The following is a 15652-nucleotide window of genomic DNA, read 5'->3' on the forward strand; positions in this document are numbered from 1 at the left end:
AGATGTCCTTCACTGGGTGAATCGTTAACCACACTCCGGTCCACCCACACCACAGAACACCCCTCAACAATGAAAAGAGCCCACAATGGACGCACACGGCCGGGGTGGATATGGACGGTGCTCTGCTCTTCCCCCACAGTCACATCCTGTGTGGCCCCGTCCACCCAGCATTCCCGATGGGGTTGGGGTGGGGTGAGGAGGGAGGTGGCCAGGGCCACATAGGGCAGCCGAGGGTCCTCGACTGTGGTGGTCACACCGTTCGACACAAGTGATCAGATAGCACCCCTGTGTGCGCACACCCTTGGGTGTATGTAAAACTGGTGAAATCTGAAAGGGTCAATGGAGTGTGTCCACGCCTGTGTCCCAGACCAGACTCTGCACCACAGCCATGTGCCCTTGGGGACAGGGGAAGGGTTTGGGGCTTCCCAAACCCTTTCTCCTCAAACTGAAATTTTAAAAGTGTGAAGGGACTTCCCTAGCGGTCCAGTGGTTAAGACTCCGTGCTTCCACTGCAGGGGACATGGGTTCAGGAAACTAAGATCCCCGCAGAGCAGCCAAAAGATAAAATATTAAAAAAATAAAAAGAGTGAAAGGGCTTCCCTGGTGGCGCAGTGGTTGAGAGTCCACCTGCCGATGCAGGGGACGCAGGTTCATGCCCCGGTTCGGGAAGATCCCACATGCCGCGGAGCGGCTGGGCCCATGAGCCATGGCCGCTGAGCCTGTGCGTCTGGAGCCTGTGCTCCGCAACGGGAGAGGCCACAACAGTGAGAGGCCCACGTACCGCAAAAAAAAAAAAAAAAAAGTGAAAAAGCAAGCCACAGAGTAGGAAATACATAACAACAACGGATATAAAAAGAACCACTAAATGGGACTTCCCTGGCGGTCCAGTGGGTAAGACTCCACGCTCCCAAGGCAGGGGGCCTGGGTTCGATCCCTGGTCGGGGAACTAGATCCCATGTGCCGCAACGAAGATCCCGTGTGCCACAACTAAGACCCAGCGCAGCCAAAATAAATAAATAAATAAACACTTAAAAAAAAAAAAAACTCACTAAGAAACCTCCACCAAATTGGAAAATGGGCCGAAGACTTCAGGAGTCCCTTCACATCAATACACACAATGAGGGGCCCCAGGTCAACAGTCATCAGGGAAACGCACACGTGACCCAACACACCGGCACCTGCCCACCCACCCGTGGGGAGACCGAGCATTAGGGAAGGCGTGGGGTGCCCGTGGACCACACACCTTCCACCAGCCACCCACTCCAGGCACTGTCCCCAACAGAAAGGTGTCCGGGCCCCACACTGGGCCTATATGGGGGACAGCGCTACAGAGGATATTCCCAGGACAGCTGGCCAACTGGGACCTGGGCTGGGGACTTGAGTGCCGCATCCACATCGATCCCCTGAGGCTTCAGGCTGCGCTTGGTCACAGAAGCAGAAGTGTGGACTCAAGAATTAAGGGCATTAACAGCCTCCCCAGCACCTGGCAGCAGACTGGGGAGGGTCAGCGTCGCACAGCCCGCACTTAGCATGCGTCAGGATGCACTCTGAGACCAGTCCTGGCCCCTCGGCCGCGCTCCCACCCTTCCAGGGACCCGGCCGGACACGCTCACGGGTCCTTCCAGACGCACAAGCCTCTCAAAGCCAACGCAGGGCTGGTGTTATGGGTCCCTGCCCCTGAGGGGCCCCTCCTCCAGGCCCCAGTCTCTCACCGTGCCCCAGCCTGAGCCTCCTGATGTCCCACAGGTCTGGAGAACCTGCCATGGGCAGCCCCTCCTGTGGCCCCGGCCCCCAGCAGCCCCCACAGCACTTGGCCTCAGGGCTCCCAAGGACCCCTAGGAAGTGCCGCTGCACCAGGAGCGCCCTCAGCACCGGTCACGTCCATCGCGGCGCGGCAGCACTGACACCACAGCTGTCACCGGGGCAGACCTGGGCCGCAGGAGGCCAGCGTCTCCCGCTCCTCCTCCTACCACTTCGCTCCGCACTCGCCCGTCCACCAGCAGCACTCGGCCCTGATCCTCCCAGGCTGGCATTCGAGGGAAGGGTGGCGGGTGACCCACACAGCTACCAGGTGCCCACCTCATGGGCAGGAAGGAGCATCCGGGCCAAGTGAAGGGTTGGTGCAAAGGCCCAGAGGAAGACACCTGGCAGGTGTGAGAACTGGGGAGCAGGTAAGGGCAGGAGTGAGGAGACCCATGGCATGGCTGGACCCTCATCTCAAGGAGGTGTAGCGACAGCACCAGAGGTGAGGCCAGAGTGCCATCCTGGGGCCGCTCCCTCCAGCCCACTGCTGCCCCCAGCCCCCACTGGGTCTGCGTCTTTCACAGGGCCTCTGCCTGCTGCCCTGCCCCTAGTCGGGGGTCCAGCCCCTCTCCGCACTGCAGCCCCACGGCATGGAAGTCGCAAGGCTCAACCCAGTCGCCCCCGTGTGTGAAACGGTCCTAAGGCCCCACTGGCCCCACGTAAGGTCCATGCTTCTTACACAGCCTATGACATCCTGGGCCCAGGGCCTGTGTAGGATCCCAGCCAAGACTCAGCAGCCCTGCCCATCGCCCCACTGTCCAGCCAGGCTAGACCTCATGTCGGTCCTGCATGCCCTGCCTCTCAGGTCTGGAGGAACAGGGGTCCCTGTGCCTGGGATGGGCTCCTACACAGGCTTCCCCAGGGTATTGGGGTGGCCTGTTAAAAACTTTTTATTGTGAAGTGTGATACTGTGAAAATTAATAAACAGAAACCTCATTTAAACTGAAGTCAGGGGACTTCCCTGGCGGTCCAGTGGTTAGGACTCCACACTTCCACTGCAGGGGGCCTGGGCTCGATCCCTGGTCAGGGAACTAAGGTCCCACTAGCCACAGCCAAAAAATAAATAAATAAAAATTAAAAATAAATAAAATAAAATGGAGTCAGGAGGCCAGAACGGGGAGCTCTCACACCCTGTCACTCCACCTCAGTTGCAGACCCAGCAGCAGGAGGGTTACCGCTTACTACCCAGCAGGAGGAAGGAAGATTTTCTCCCCGCTGGGCAACAGCTCAGCCAATGAAAAACCACTAAACTTCAAACTCCCAGTTTCCTCCAATGGACTCTGTTTAGAACAGCCCCTCCCAACTCCCCTTCTCCTCTATAAAAGAGTTTCTTCTCTTTGTTCTCCAGACTTGCCTGTGGTTCCCCATGGATTGCAGGTCCTGAATTGAAATTCTTTGCTCCTCTAAAATAAACCCATTTTCCTGATAAAATAACTGGCTGTTTTAAGTCAACAATACAAGTACAGAAAGTGCAAAAAAAACAATGCACATAAAATGGAAACACAAAACCATGTGAGCTCCACCCCATCAGGATGCCAAGCAGCTCCCCAGAGCCTTCCTTTCACTCCTCCTTGCAGTGATCACCACCTGGCTTTTCTTTACACCTACACACCCCCATACACCTTCTGAACAGCAGAGTGCAGTGCTGACAGGCTGAACTTCCAGGTGGAGCTGGGCCTCACGCTCTGTGCTACCTCACTGGCATCATGTGTGCGGGACCCACCCATTCTGAGGTATGTGGCCTAGGCTTTCTGCCTTTGGCTGGGTAACAGTCCACTACACGCCTGTTTACCCAGCTCGGGGTACACCTCTGAGGGCCCAGTGCAGCTTGGGTGTGGGCCTGTGAATGACAGGCTGCCGTGAACACCCTGTCCACAGACACTGGTGCACAGCAGCCAACTGCAGCCTATATGACATGAACCAATGGATGCTACAACTACTTTTCAAAGTGGTACCGGTTTACAGTCCCAACAGCAATGGAGAAACATTCCAGTTGGTTTATACAAAACATATTCGTCTTGTCACCCTGGTGCGCGGGCCGTGGTATCTCCTACAGTCAATTTGCAGTTCTCTGAGAATTAACCAGATGAGACATCTTTCTAAAGACTAGTCTCCTATATTATCTTCTAAAAGTAGCATGGTTTCCACCACATTTAGGTCTATAGTCCACCTGGAGCTAGTGTTTGTGTATAGTGTAAAGTAGGGAATCTATAGTGGTTTAAAAATTTGCCCACAAATTACTTGACACTCTTCCCTTGAAAAGGTGGAGCCTAATTCCCCTCCCCTTAAATGTGGGTTGCACTTAGTCACTTGCTTATAATGAATATAGAGTGTGGCAGACGTGACAGCGTGACACCCAGGATTAGGATGTGAAAGAGGCACTGTGACTTCATCCCCGCTCTCCCTTTTAGGTCATTCACTCTGGGGGAAGCCAGCCGCCTCCCACTGGGACCAGCAAGGGAACCAGCTTGGAAGCGGACTCCCCACCCCAGTCGAGTCTTCAGAAGATGTGTGAGAACCTGAGCCAGAATCATCCGGCCGAGCTGCTCCTGGACTCCTGACCCACAGAGACTGAGATAATAAATGCTGGGGTTTTGTTTGGTTTTTTAAAAAATATTTATTTATTTGGCTGTGCCAGGTCTTCGTTGTGGCATGCAGGATCTTTTTTTTTAGTTGCGGCATGTGAACTCTTCATTGAGACACGTGGGATCTAGTTCCCTGACCAGAGATTGAACCTGGGCCCCCTGCATTGGGAGCGAAGGGTCTTAGCCACTGGACCACCAGGGAAGTCCCAATAAATGTTGTTTCAAGCCGCTATATTTGGAGGCAATTTGTTACACATCAATACATAACTAGTACAGGCTCCAATTGCATTTTTCTTCCACATTTATATCCGATTGTCCCAGCACCATTTATTTAAAGGCTGCTTCTTGGGATTTCCCTAGTGGCGCAGGGTTAAGAATCTGCCTGCCAATGCAGGGGACATGGGTTCGATCCCTGGTCTGGGAAGATCCCACATGCCGTGGAGCAACTAAGTCCATGCACCACAACTACCGAGCCTGCGCTCTAGAGCCCACGAGCCACAACTACTGAGCCCACGAGCCACAACTACTGAGCCCACACACCACAACTACTGAAGCCCGCGCACCTAGAGCCCATGCTCCGCAACAAGAGAAGCCACTGCAATGAGAAGCCTGCACACCACAACGAAGAGTAGCCCCCATTCAGCGCAACTACAGAAAGCCCGTGTGCAGCAACAAAGACCCAACACAACCAAAAATAACCAAAAATAAAATAAATAAATAAATTTTTTTAAAAAAAGAAAAAAAAGGTGCTTCTCTCCACACTGTTCTGCAGCACCACCTTGGTAATAAATTAAGTTCCCATATATATGTGAACCTGTCCGAGACTCTTGACTCTATTCCATCCGTCCTAAGCCTGTGCTACAGTGTCCTCCCCACTGTAGCTTTATAACAAGTCTCCTCTCTGGCTTACTTACTCCTACTCATCTTCTGGCCTCAGTTTCCTTCCTGACCCCTCCCATGAGATCTGTGTCCTTTTTCAGTGATCTCAGTACCCCTCAAACTTCCCTTAGCAGTAGAACCATAGGAAATTGAAGCTATTTCAAAGCTGTGACCTACAAAAATGAAATTTCACTTGGCTCCATTACAACTGCCCAGCTGACAATCCTGTGAGGAAGGAGGACCCCAAGACGCTGGCACATTTGTGCACACGGTGCTTGCAGCCCCCTAGGCCCCTGCGCCAGAGCAGGCACTGGAGATCCGTTTGGACCACGTGAGTGAGGGACTGCCAGCAAGGTGTGGCAGCAGTGTTGTGGGGGCTGGAGAACCTGGGAGGGCCCCTCCCCAGAAGCCAGGAGCATTCCAAAGCTCCCTCATCCATTTCCTTTCCCTTTGCCACCCAGCTCCGAAAGAAATCTAATAAACTAACTCACAGCAAGGTGTCAGAAGTCTAGATGGCCAAATGAAAGAAGTTCGGCAGCTGGAGGCATCTGCATTTGAAAAGAGACTCAAAGAGAACTGAGGATAAAAGCCACCCTGGTGGTCCAGTGGTTAGGACTCTGTGCTCTCACTGCCGAGGTCCGGGGTTCAATCCCTGGTCAGGGAACTAAGTCCCACAAGCCACGCAGTGCAGCCAAAAAAAAAAAAAAAAAAAAGCCAACCCATGCTCAGCTAGGAGAAAGGACGGGCTTCCAGAGGCCTGAGCACCACACCTTCCTAAAGGCCAGGCCACAGGCTTGATCCCGGCTGCCGCGGTGCTGCACGCAGCCTCTTTGGCCTCATGACTCTGATGGGCCATGACCTCACCGTGTAGACTTGGAAATTAAGGTCTGTCAAGTACAGCAGTGTCAAAACCAAAATAACAAAAGTGGGCTCTTGAGGGGACAGCATTGTGACCCTGGGTCTGCTCTGATTAGAACCTCAGTCACCCACACACACATCACACACAATGATGCTGGGCCTGGGGGTTGGCAGGATGCTGCCAGAAGCACTGGGCTGGAGAGTTACCGGGGCAAGGGGCACTGAGGCCACAAAGCTTTAGAAGAAGACGTGTGTGGGGTCTAGATGACCACACTGAGACCTCCACAAACCTAGGAGGAGAACTAGAGGGGCATCCAGAAGAGAGTTCATGATTAGTTTACATATTCCTGAAGTCACAGGGAAGAACTGTAGCAGGCCCAGAGCAGAGAGAGGGGCGCTGCATGGGGAAGGTGTCGGGGAATGACCTGAGGCCAGAAACACACCAGGAGACTGGTAACACATAACACAGCCAAATCCTGTGAACTTGAAGCCAGGTGAAAACACTCTAGGGGTTCAGGAGTTGGGAAAACAGGCCCACAGATGAGGACACATAGTTTGTGCACAATGCCTGGCTCTGAAGACAGAAAGACTGACATCGTCTCCAACTTCTGCACCACAGGACAGTGAACTAGGGTACAGAATAGAATGTGACCCTACCGACCATGCAGTGTGAAAGCAAAGGCATATTCCACTTCTGGGTATATAAGCAAAAGAACTGACATCTGGGACTCAGCTATGGGCACACCAAAGTTCACAGCAGCATTATTCACAATAGCTAAAAAGCAAAAACAACTCGAATGCCCATCGACAGATGAAGAAATAAACAAAGAGGTATATACATACAATGGAATATTCAGCCATGCAAAGGAATGAAATTCTGATACCTGTTACAAATGTATCAGACAAAAGGACATATATTGTATGATTTCCCTTTATATAATAGGTAAATTCAGAGATAGAAAGCAGAATCGTGGTTGCCTGGGGCTGGGGGGAGGGGGAGTAAGGAAGTACTGTTTAACGCACAGAGTTTCTGCTTCAGGTAATTAAAAAGTTCAGGAAATTGAGAGTGATGACAGTTGCACAACACTGTAAATGTATTTAACCCTAAAAAAAAATTAAGAAGACAGACCATATGCTGGAACTTAATATAAGATTCAATAAGTTTACAAGGAATGAAAACATACAGAGAAAGTTCACCGACCACATTAGAATTAAACTAGAACTCAATAACAAAAAGATATCTGGAAAAATTCCCCAATATTTGGAAACTTTAAAGCATACTTCTAAATAACCTACAGGCTAGGAAGGAATCAAGATGGAAAGTAGAACATATTTTGAACTGAATGAAAATGAAAACATATCAATATGTGAGATGTACTTAAAGGGTTTTAGAAGGAAATTTCTACGTTTGAATGCTTAAATAACAAGAAAGGTTATTTCTTTCAATGACCAAAGCTTCCAACTTAATGACCAAAGCTTCCAACTTAAGCAATGACCAAAGCTTCCAACTTAATAAGAAGATAGAAAAGAGGAGAAAACTCAGCCCAAAGTAAGTAAAAGGAAATATTAATAAGAACAAAAACTAATGAAATATAAAATAGACAAAAAGAGAAAAATATTGAAACTAAAAGTTGTTCCTCTGAAAATGTTGATAAAATCAATAAAACTCTCGCTGAACTGATCAAGAAAAGAAGACAAAAATTACCAATAGCATGAAAGAAAAAGGGGATATCACTACAGATCCTACAGACAACTAAAAGTATAAAAATGAGAATGTTCTGAACAATTTATGATAATAAACTTAACAACTTAAGTCAGGGGTCAACAAACTACATACAGCCTATGGACCAAATCAGCCTACCATCTGTTTTTGTAAATAAAGTTTTATTAGAATACAACCATGCTCATTTGTTCATGTATTGTCTATGGCTGTTTCATGGTACAGTTAAGAGATGAGTAACCACAACAGAGACCATATGGCCTGAAAAGCCTAAAACATTTACTATTTGGCCCTTTATAGAGAAAAACTGCCATGCTCGACTTAGATAAATGGGCAAATTACCGGAATGAAACAAATTCTCAAAATGGGCTCAAGAAGAAATAGAAAACCTGAACAGTCCTATATCTATTAAAGGAATTAAATTTCCAGTGAAAAACTTTCCCACAAAGAAACTCCAAGCCCAGATGGCTTTACTGGCAGATTATAACAAACATTTAAAGAAGATATAATACAGAATCTACAAAAATGCTTTCTGAAAATAGAAGAGGAAGAAACACATCCCAATTCGTTTTATGAAGCCAGTATTACCCTGACTCCAAAACCAAAGACACAACAATTTAAGAATACCACAGACTGATTTCTTCATGAATAGTTGCAAAAATTCTTTAAAAAACATTACCAAATTGAATCCAGGAATATATAAGAAGGATAATACATCTTGACCAACTGTGGTTTATTCCAAGAATGAAAGATTGGTTTAACATTTAAAAAATTAACATAGGGGACTTCCCTGGTGATGCAGTGGTTAAGAATCCACCTGCCAATGCAGGGGACACAGGTTCGAGCCCTGGTCCGGAAAGATCCCACGTGCCATGGAGCAACTAAGCCTGTGCATCACAACTACTGAGCCTGTGCTCTAGCGCCTGCGAGCCACAACCACTGAGCCCACGCGCCACAACTACCAAAGCCCACGCGCCTAGAGTCCGTGCTCTGCAACAAGATAAGCCACCACAATGCGAAGACCAAGCACTGCAATGAAGAGTAGCCTCCACTCGCCACAACTAGAGAAAGCCCACATGCAGCAACGAAGACCCAACGCAGCCAAAAATAAATAAAAAATAAAATAAAATTTTAAAATATAAAAATTAAAATAGTTTGCTATTTTAAAAATACAATCACGGGCTTCCCTGGTGGCGCAGTGGTTAGGAATCCGCCTGCCAATACAAGGGACACGGGTTCGAGCCTTGGTCCGGGAAGATCCCACATGCCTCGGAGCAACTAAGCCCGTGCTCCACAGCAAGGGAGGCCACAACAGTGAGAAGCCAGTGCAACACAACGAAGAGTAGCCCCAATTGGGGAAAACCTGCGTGCAGCAGCGAAGACCCAATGCAGCCAAAAATAAATAAATTAAATAAATAAAATTTTTTTAAATACAATCAAATCAGTAGAAGCAGAAAAAGCATTTGGCAAAATTCAATATCTATTCATGACTTAAGAAAAAAAACTTAGAAAACTAAGAATAAAAGGAAAATTCCTCAGTCTGATAGAGGGCATCTCCACAAAACCTAAAGCTACATCATGCCTAATGGGAAAAGAATGAACACTTTCTCCCTAGGGTTGAGAACAAAGTAAGAATATCTACTCTTACCACTCCTATCCAACACTGTACTAGAAGTCCGAGCCAATGCACTAAGGCAAGGGATAAAAAGATTGGAAAGGAAGATGTAAAACTCTTTAGATGCAGAAGGCATGTAAAAAGACATGTAGAAAATCTTTAGAAATCTATAACAGGGCTACTAGAATAAATAAGTATATTTAGCAAGGTTTCAGGATACAAGGACAATATGTCAAAATCAAATTCATGTCTTTGTATTGGCAACAAAGGACTGGAAAATGCAAAATGGTAAATATATCATTTAAAAAATTCGTGTCACAAAACATGGAAGCTCTGACACCCGCTTCTAATGGTAAAGCCTAATCCCCTTCCCCCTGAATATGGGTTAGACTTAATCACTTGTAACAAATAGAAAAAGAAATCTGAAATGATGACGCATCACTTCAGAGACTAGGTCTAAAAAGCAGTGCAGGGCTTCCCTGGTAGCGCAGTGGTTGAGAGTCCGCCTGCCGATGCAGGGGACACGGGTTCGTGCCCCGGTCCGGGAAGATCCCACATGCCGCGGAGCGGCTGGGCCCGTGAGCCATGGCCGCTGTGCCTGCGCGTCCGGAGGCTGTGCTCTGCAACGGAAGAGGCCACAGCAGTGAGAGGCCGGCGTACCGCAAAAAAAAAAAAAAAAAAAAAAAAGTATCTGCTGTTCAAGACCCTGGTAACAAAATTAAAAGTCGGGACTTCCCTGGTGGTCCAGTGGCTAGGACTCCGTGCTCCCAATGCAGGAGGCGTGGGTTCGATCCCTGGTCAGGGAACAAGTCCCACATGCAGCAACTAAGAGTTCGCGTGCCGCAACTAAGACCCAGCACAGCCAAATTAAAGAGGGAGAGAGAGAAAGAAAGGGAGAAGGAAAGAAAGAAAATGAAAAGTCAAGCCACAGAGAACATTTTTGCAATACATGTATCTGGCAAAGGACTTGCATCCTAAATATACAAGGCATTCTTAAAGCTTGATGAGACAAACAACCCATTTTTTACGGGTAAAAGATTTAGACACATCACAAAAGAAGATATACAAATAGCCAATAAAATAAGGACATGAAAAGATGTGCAACACCATTCATCATTAAGGAAATGCCAATTAAAGGCACAACGAGCTACCAACACTCGCAAGAATGGCTAAACTTTAAAAGAATGCTAAGAGGATATGGAACTGGGATGTAAAATGATACAACCATTTTGGAAAATAGTTTGGTACTATTTTTTTGGTACTTTTTTTTTTTTTTTTTTTTTTTTTTGCGGCACGCGGGCCTCTCACTGTTGTGGCCTCTTCCGTTGCGGAGCACAGGCTCCGGACGCGCAGGCTCAGCGGCCATGGCTCACGGGCCCAGCCGTTCTGCGGCATGTGGGATCCTCCCGGACCGGGGCACAAACCCGTGTCCCCTGCATCGGCAGGCGGACTCTCAACCACTGCGCCACCAGGGAAGCCCAGTTTGGTACTTTTTTATAGAGTTAAACACAAATACGCATTTCAACCATCATTTCTATCAACTCAACCCAAGAGAAATAAAGTATATGTCCACACAAAGACTTGTAGACACGAGTATTCACAGCAGTTTTATTCATAACAGCCAAAAACTGGAAAAAATCAAAATGTCCATCAACAGGTGTGTGCACAGAATAAACGGTGGTGTATCTATGCGGTGGGTACCAGACATTGCGCAACAAAGACAGAATGGACCACACATACATGCAGCGATCTGAATTTCCAAAACGCTCTGTCTGGACAAAGAAGTTAGACACAAAAGTGTTCATTCTGTACGCTTCCATTTATGTGAAATTCTTAAAAAAAAAAAAAAGAACAGTGAATCTATAAAAACAAAAAGTAGGGACTTCCCTGGTGGCACAGTGGTTAAGAATCCGCCTGCCAATGCAGGAGACACAGGTTCGAGCCCTGCTCTGGGAAGATCTCACATGCCGCGGAGCAACGAAGCCCGTGCGCCACAACTACTGAGCCTGTGCTCTAGAGCCCGTGAGCCACAACTACTGAAGCCCGTGCACCTAGAGCCCGTGCTCCGCAGCAAGAGAAGCCACCACGGTGAGAAGCCCGCGCACTGCAACAAAGAGCAGCCCCCGCTCGCTGCAACTAGAGGAAGCCCGCGCGCAGCAACGCAGCCAAAAGTAAATAAATAAAATAAATTTATAAAGACAACAACAACAAAAAAACCCAAAAAGCAGATCAGTGATTGCCTAGGGAAGGGAATGGGGATGATGGAAATGCTCTACCTCTGGATTACGGTGGCTTTTACAAGGGTGTATACATCTATCAAAACCCACCAAATTACTTTATATAGGTGCCTTTTATTGTAGGTAAACTATACCTCAGTAAAGTTTGATGTAACAAAATAAAAGTATACAACCTAAGTTTTCTCCTGGCCTCTAACCCTGAGTGGTCTGGCCCCTCCTGGCCTTGCTGTCCCCTCCCACACCTCTCTCCACTTCCCACTCAGCACCAGACTGCTTCCTGCACCTCAGGAACCTCGGCTCTATACCACAGAGGCTGGGAGCTGAGCTCTGGAACCAGACTCTGGGTCTAAAGGGGCAGCAGCTGAGGGGATTGGTCAAGTTTCTTGACCTCTTTTAAATCAGTTTCCTCATCTGTAAATGGAATAATAATACCTTCTTTATAAGGGTCTTATGAGGATTCAATGAGTTAATACACAAGGCATTTTTTGGTGTCTAGCACAGGAATTGGCAAACTACAGCCCACTGTCTGTTTTTGTATGGCCCATAAGCTAAGAATGGTTTTTACCTTTTTTAATGATTGGGGAAAAAATAAAAAGAAGATTTTGTGACACATGAATATTATATGAAATTCAAGTTTCAGGGTCTATCAATAAAGTTTTGTGGAAACAGAGCACATGTACTTACGTATTGTCTGTGGCTACTTTTCCACAAAAAGGCAGAATAGTTGCGAAAGAGACCATATGGGCTGCAAAGACTAAAATACTTACTCTCTGGCCCTTCACAGAAAAGCTTTGCAGACCCCTGACCTACGATCCTCATCATCACTCCTCCTTTACATCAGCTGTGCCTTCTGTCTGGAAAGTTCTTCCACCAGGTCTCAGAATAGCTCTTTCCTTCTTGTAACTCAGATCTCAATTTAAAGTGTATTTTTTTTTTTTTTTTTAATTTTTGGCTGCATTGGGTCTTTGTTGCTACGCGCCGGCTTTTATCTAGTTGCGTCGAGCCGGGGACTACTCTTTGTTGCTGTGCGCGGGCTTTTCATTGTGGTGGCTTCTCTTGCTGCGGAGCACGGGCTCAGTAGTTGCAGCATGCAGGCTCAGTAGTTGTGGCTCGCGGGCTCTAGAGCGCAGGCTCAGTAGTTGTGGCGCATGGGCTTAGTTGCTCCGCGGCATGTGGGATCCTACTGGACCAGGGGTCAAACCCATGTCCTCTGCTTTGGCAGGCAAATTCTTAAACACTGCGCCACCAGGGAAGTCCCTCAGATCTCAATTTAAATATCACCTCCTCAGAGGTCTTCTGTGGTTACCTTGTCGCTCCTGTCTCTTCACCGTGTTTTCATTTTTGACTCAATTTACTGTTTTCTTCCCTGAACCCGGTGCCTGACTTGCAGGAAGCACCCATAACCACAGGAGCAGATGCATTCCAGGCACTGGGGGACAGCACAGAAGGGGACACAGGAGACGGTGAGCTTGGGACTGAGCCGGCTGAATGGAAAGGACCACCACTCAACTATGTGTGCGGCTGCGTCAGGGCCGGGCTCAGCACTGGGACGCAGAGCCAGCGATGGTGACACATGCATTGCTCACCCACCCGGAGATCAGCCCGGAGGAAACACGGGAGGCCTGTCGGCAACGGCAATGCTCACCGCCGGCCCTGCCAGCACAGCGAGGGCCATTCCAGCCTCCCTGACAGTGGGGAGGGCTCTGCAGGAGCTTCATCGGAGTCCTGGAGGCTCCCGGGGTTCACCTGCAACTGCACCACACTCCTCCTTCCAAAACGGGAGAAGGTTCTAGGGGGTGGGTGAGGGTGAGACTTACAAAGCACTCCACACAAGACCAACACAGGAGCAATGGTCAGATCAAAGAATGACCATGGTCTCGCGAAGTCCTGGCAACCTCTGTGTTTGTCGCGGCCGCCCAGGAAGGAAGCAGCCCAGAGCCCGCCTTCCGCCGTCAGGCCTCACTGCATTGCCCACCAGGGGTCCTGGCAGGGGAGCGCATGCCCCTCCTCCCCAGGACCCTCTCCGCTGGGCGTCTGTGGAACTAGACTCTCCTTCACCTCTCTGTCTTTTTTCTCAATCTGATGTGCTGACAAGACTTTCCTAAGGCCACAGAGCTTGGAAAGGGACAGGGGAGGTTTACTCCCTCCCCTCCCCTCCACCACTACTGCAGGGGTTCAGTAGGGTGGTGGTCTAACACGCACATGGCAAGGTGATCAGGAGTGGGGCAGGGGACGGGGGCTAGTGTGCAAAGACAGGCATGTCATTCTGCAGTCTGTGAGGAAGGATTTCCAGGAGGAGAGGACAAGAATCAGATCTGCATTTCAGACCCATCACTTTGGCTCAGGTGAGAAGGATGAAGTCAAGGAGCTGAGACAGAGCCAAGAAGAGCAGCCAGGAGCAAAGGCTACCATCCCGGAAGGAAATGAGGAGCCACAGAAGCAGGCCATATGGCAGAAGGGACGGACAGGAGGGCCAGGATCCGGGGTACTGAGGAGGAAGTTCTGAGGGGCACTGGAGGTGAGGGAAGACAGTGCCACCCAGACATCCTGCTTTAGCTAACAGGTGGACCATGGCAGAGGCACTGGGGTGGGGCACTCTTGGGACACAGATCACGGTGTGCTGGGTCACCAGAGGTTCATCCGAGACTGAGGTTCCAAAACTGCACACAGTGGAGGCAAACTGTTGATAGACACCAGAGACTCAAAATCCCTAGAACACAGACCCCCAACGCTGAGCCCATAGATACGAGAGCCCCCTCGCTAGGTGCCTGCCAGCCCAGGCAACCTTCTGGGGAGAGCAGAGTCCAGGCACAGACTAAGTAGGTAAGGGATGAGGCCAGTGGAGAGGGTCAGTGGAGAGCCCGCAGGAAGGAAGGACAGACCTGCTGACGCTGCCCCCTTCCAGCTCTAAGCAAGAGCCGATGAGGCAGGAGAGGCGGGGTGCGGGAGCTGGCTGCTCAGAGCGCCACACACCCGTCAGGCAAGGACCCCAGCGCCAGCCCCGCACAAGATCCTTCAGGCAACCACCAGCCCCTTAGGCAACTCACTCCAGCCTGGGGTTCCCCTTGCCGCCCCTGAAGTGCATGAGGCGGCCCAGCCAGGGCACAGAGGCCCTTTACACCTCTCCCAGGGAGAACTCCCCAATCCTGGTGGGGAGCACCTGGGGGGGCAAAGGCAGGGACTGAGAAGAGCAGTGTGGTGCCCCTGCACCTCCACCCCCAAGCTAAGGACCGGGAGGAAAAGGAAGGCCCAGAGGTTTGGGGAGGTCTAGCCTTTCTCCCGCTTCCCCAAACCTGGAATGACTCCGTACACACCTCCCGTCTCCGCACCCATGGAAATTAATCCCACAGTCGCCTCAGCCTCTGCTGCAGGACGGCGAGGGGCCCCAGCCCGGCGTGGATACTCCCTCCCAGGCCCGAGCGCCTCCGCACCAGCACGGCCGGCACTTACCACACAGCAGCTACTATTCCCGCCCGGACACCGATCTGTGAGCTGGAGCCCAGGATCCCCCCAAGTGAGGTCACTTGAACCCCTGGAAGTTTAAGGAACTTGCCCCAGAAAGGCTTCAGTTTCTCCTCTGGACTACCTCCAAAGCCCACAAGAAGCCTGGCAAGTCACTTCTCCGCAGGCCTTAATTTCCTCAGCTGACATGGAGGTAACTTTAGTGCTGCCTACCTGACCAACAGGTTGCAAGGCTGCAAACAACACCACATTTAGTTAAAACGTAAACAGCCTACCGGTGGCCTTCACAGCCTGCCACTCCAGGAGCCTTCCTGACCCTCAGCACCGGCTGCCCGGGCCTCACCCACCTGAGCCCAAGTGGGGCCCGGACAGCCTCCCGCCCGGACCCGGGCCTCCCCGTCTCCCCTCTCCCCCTCCCACCTCCGGCGCCTCCCCTCCCGCCAGCAGGCCCCGGAAGTCCGCGCCTCACCTTCCGCCTCGCGCCAGCAGCCAC

General features: G+C 50.0%; 1 protein-coding gene across 1 annotated transcript in view; it reads right to left on the bottom strand.

The window, feature by feature from the left end:
- The window catches only part of PPP1R16A (protein phosphatase 1 regulatory subunit 16A), a 31666-nt gene extending 16347 nt beyond the window's left edge, over nucleotides 1–15319 (bottom strand). The window contains exon 1 of the mRNA XM_055091149.1: nucleotides 15148–15319. The gene's annotated coding sequence lies outside the window, so the exon portion shown is untranslated. The remainder of the gene's footprint in view (nucleotides 1–15147) is intronic.
- Between the last annotated feature and the right edge of the window lie 333 nt (nucleotides 15320–15652).

The sequence above is a fragment of the Physeter macrocephalus genome, chromosome 15 (assembly GCF_002837175.3).
Source record: "Physeter macrocephalus isolate SW-GA chromosome 15, ASM283717v5, whole genome shotgun sequence".
NCBI classification, from domain to species: Eukaryota; Metazoa; Chordata; class Mammalia; order Artiodactyla; family Physeteridae; genus Physeter; species Physeter macrocephalus.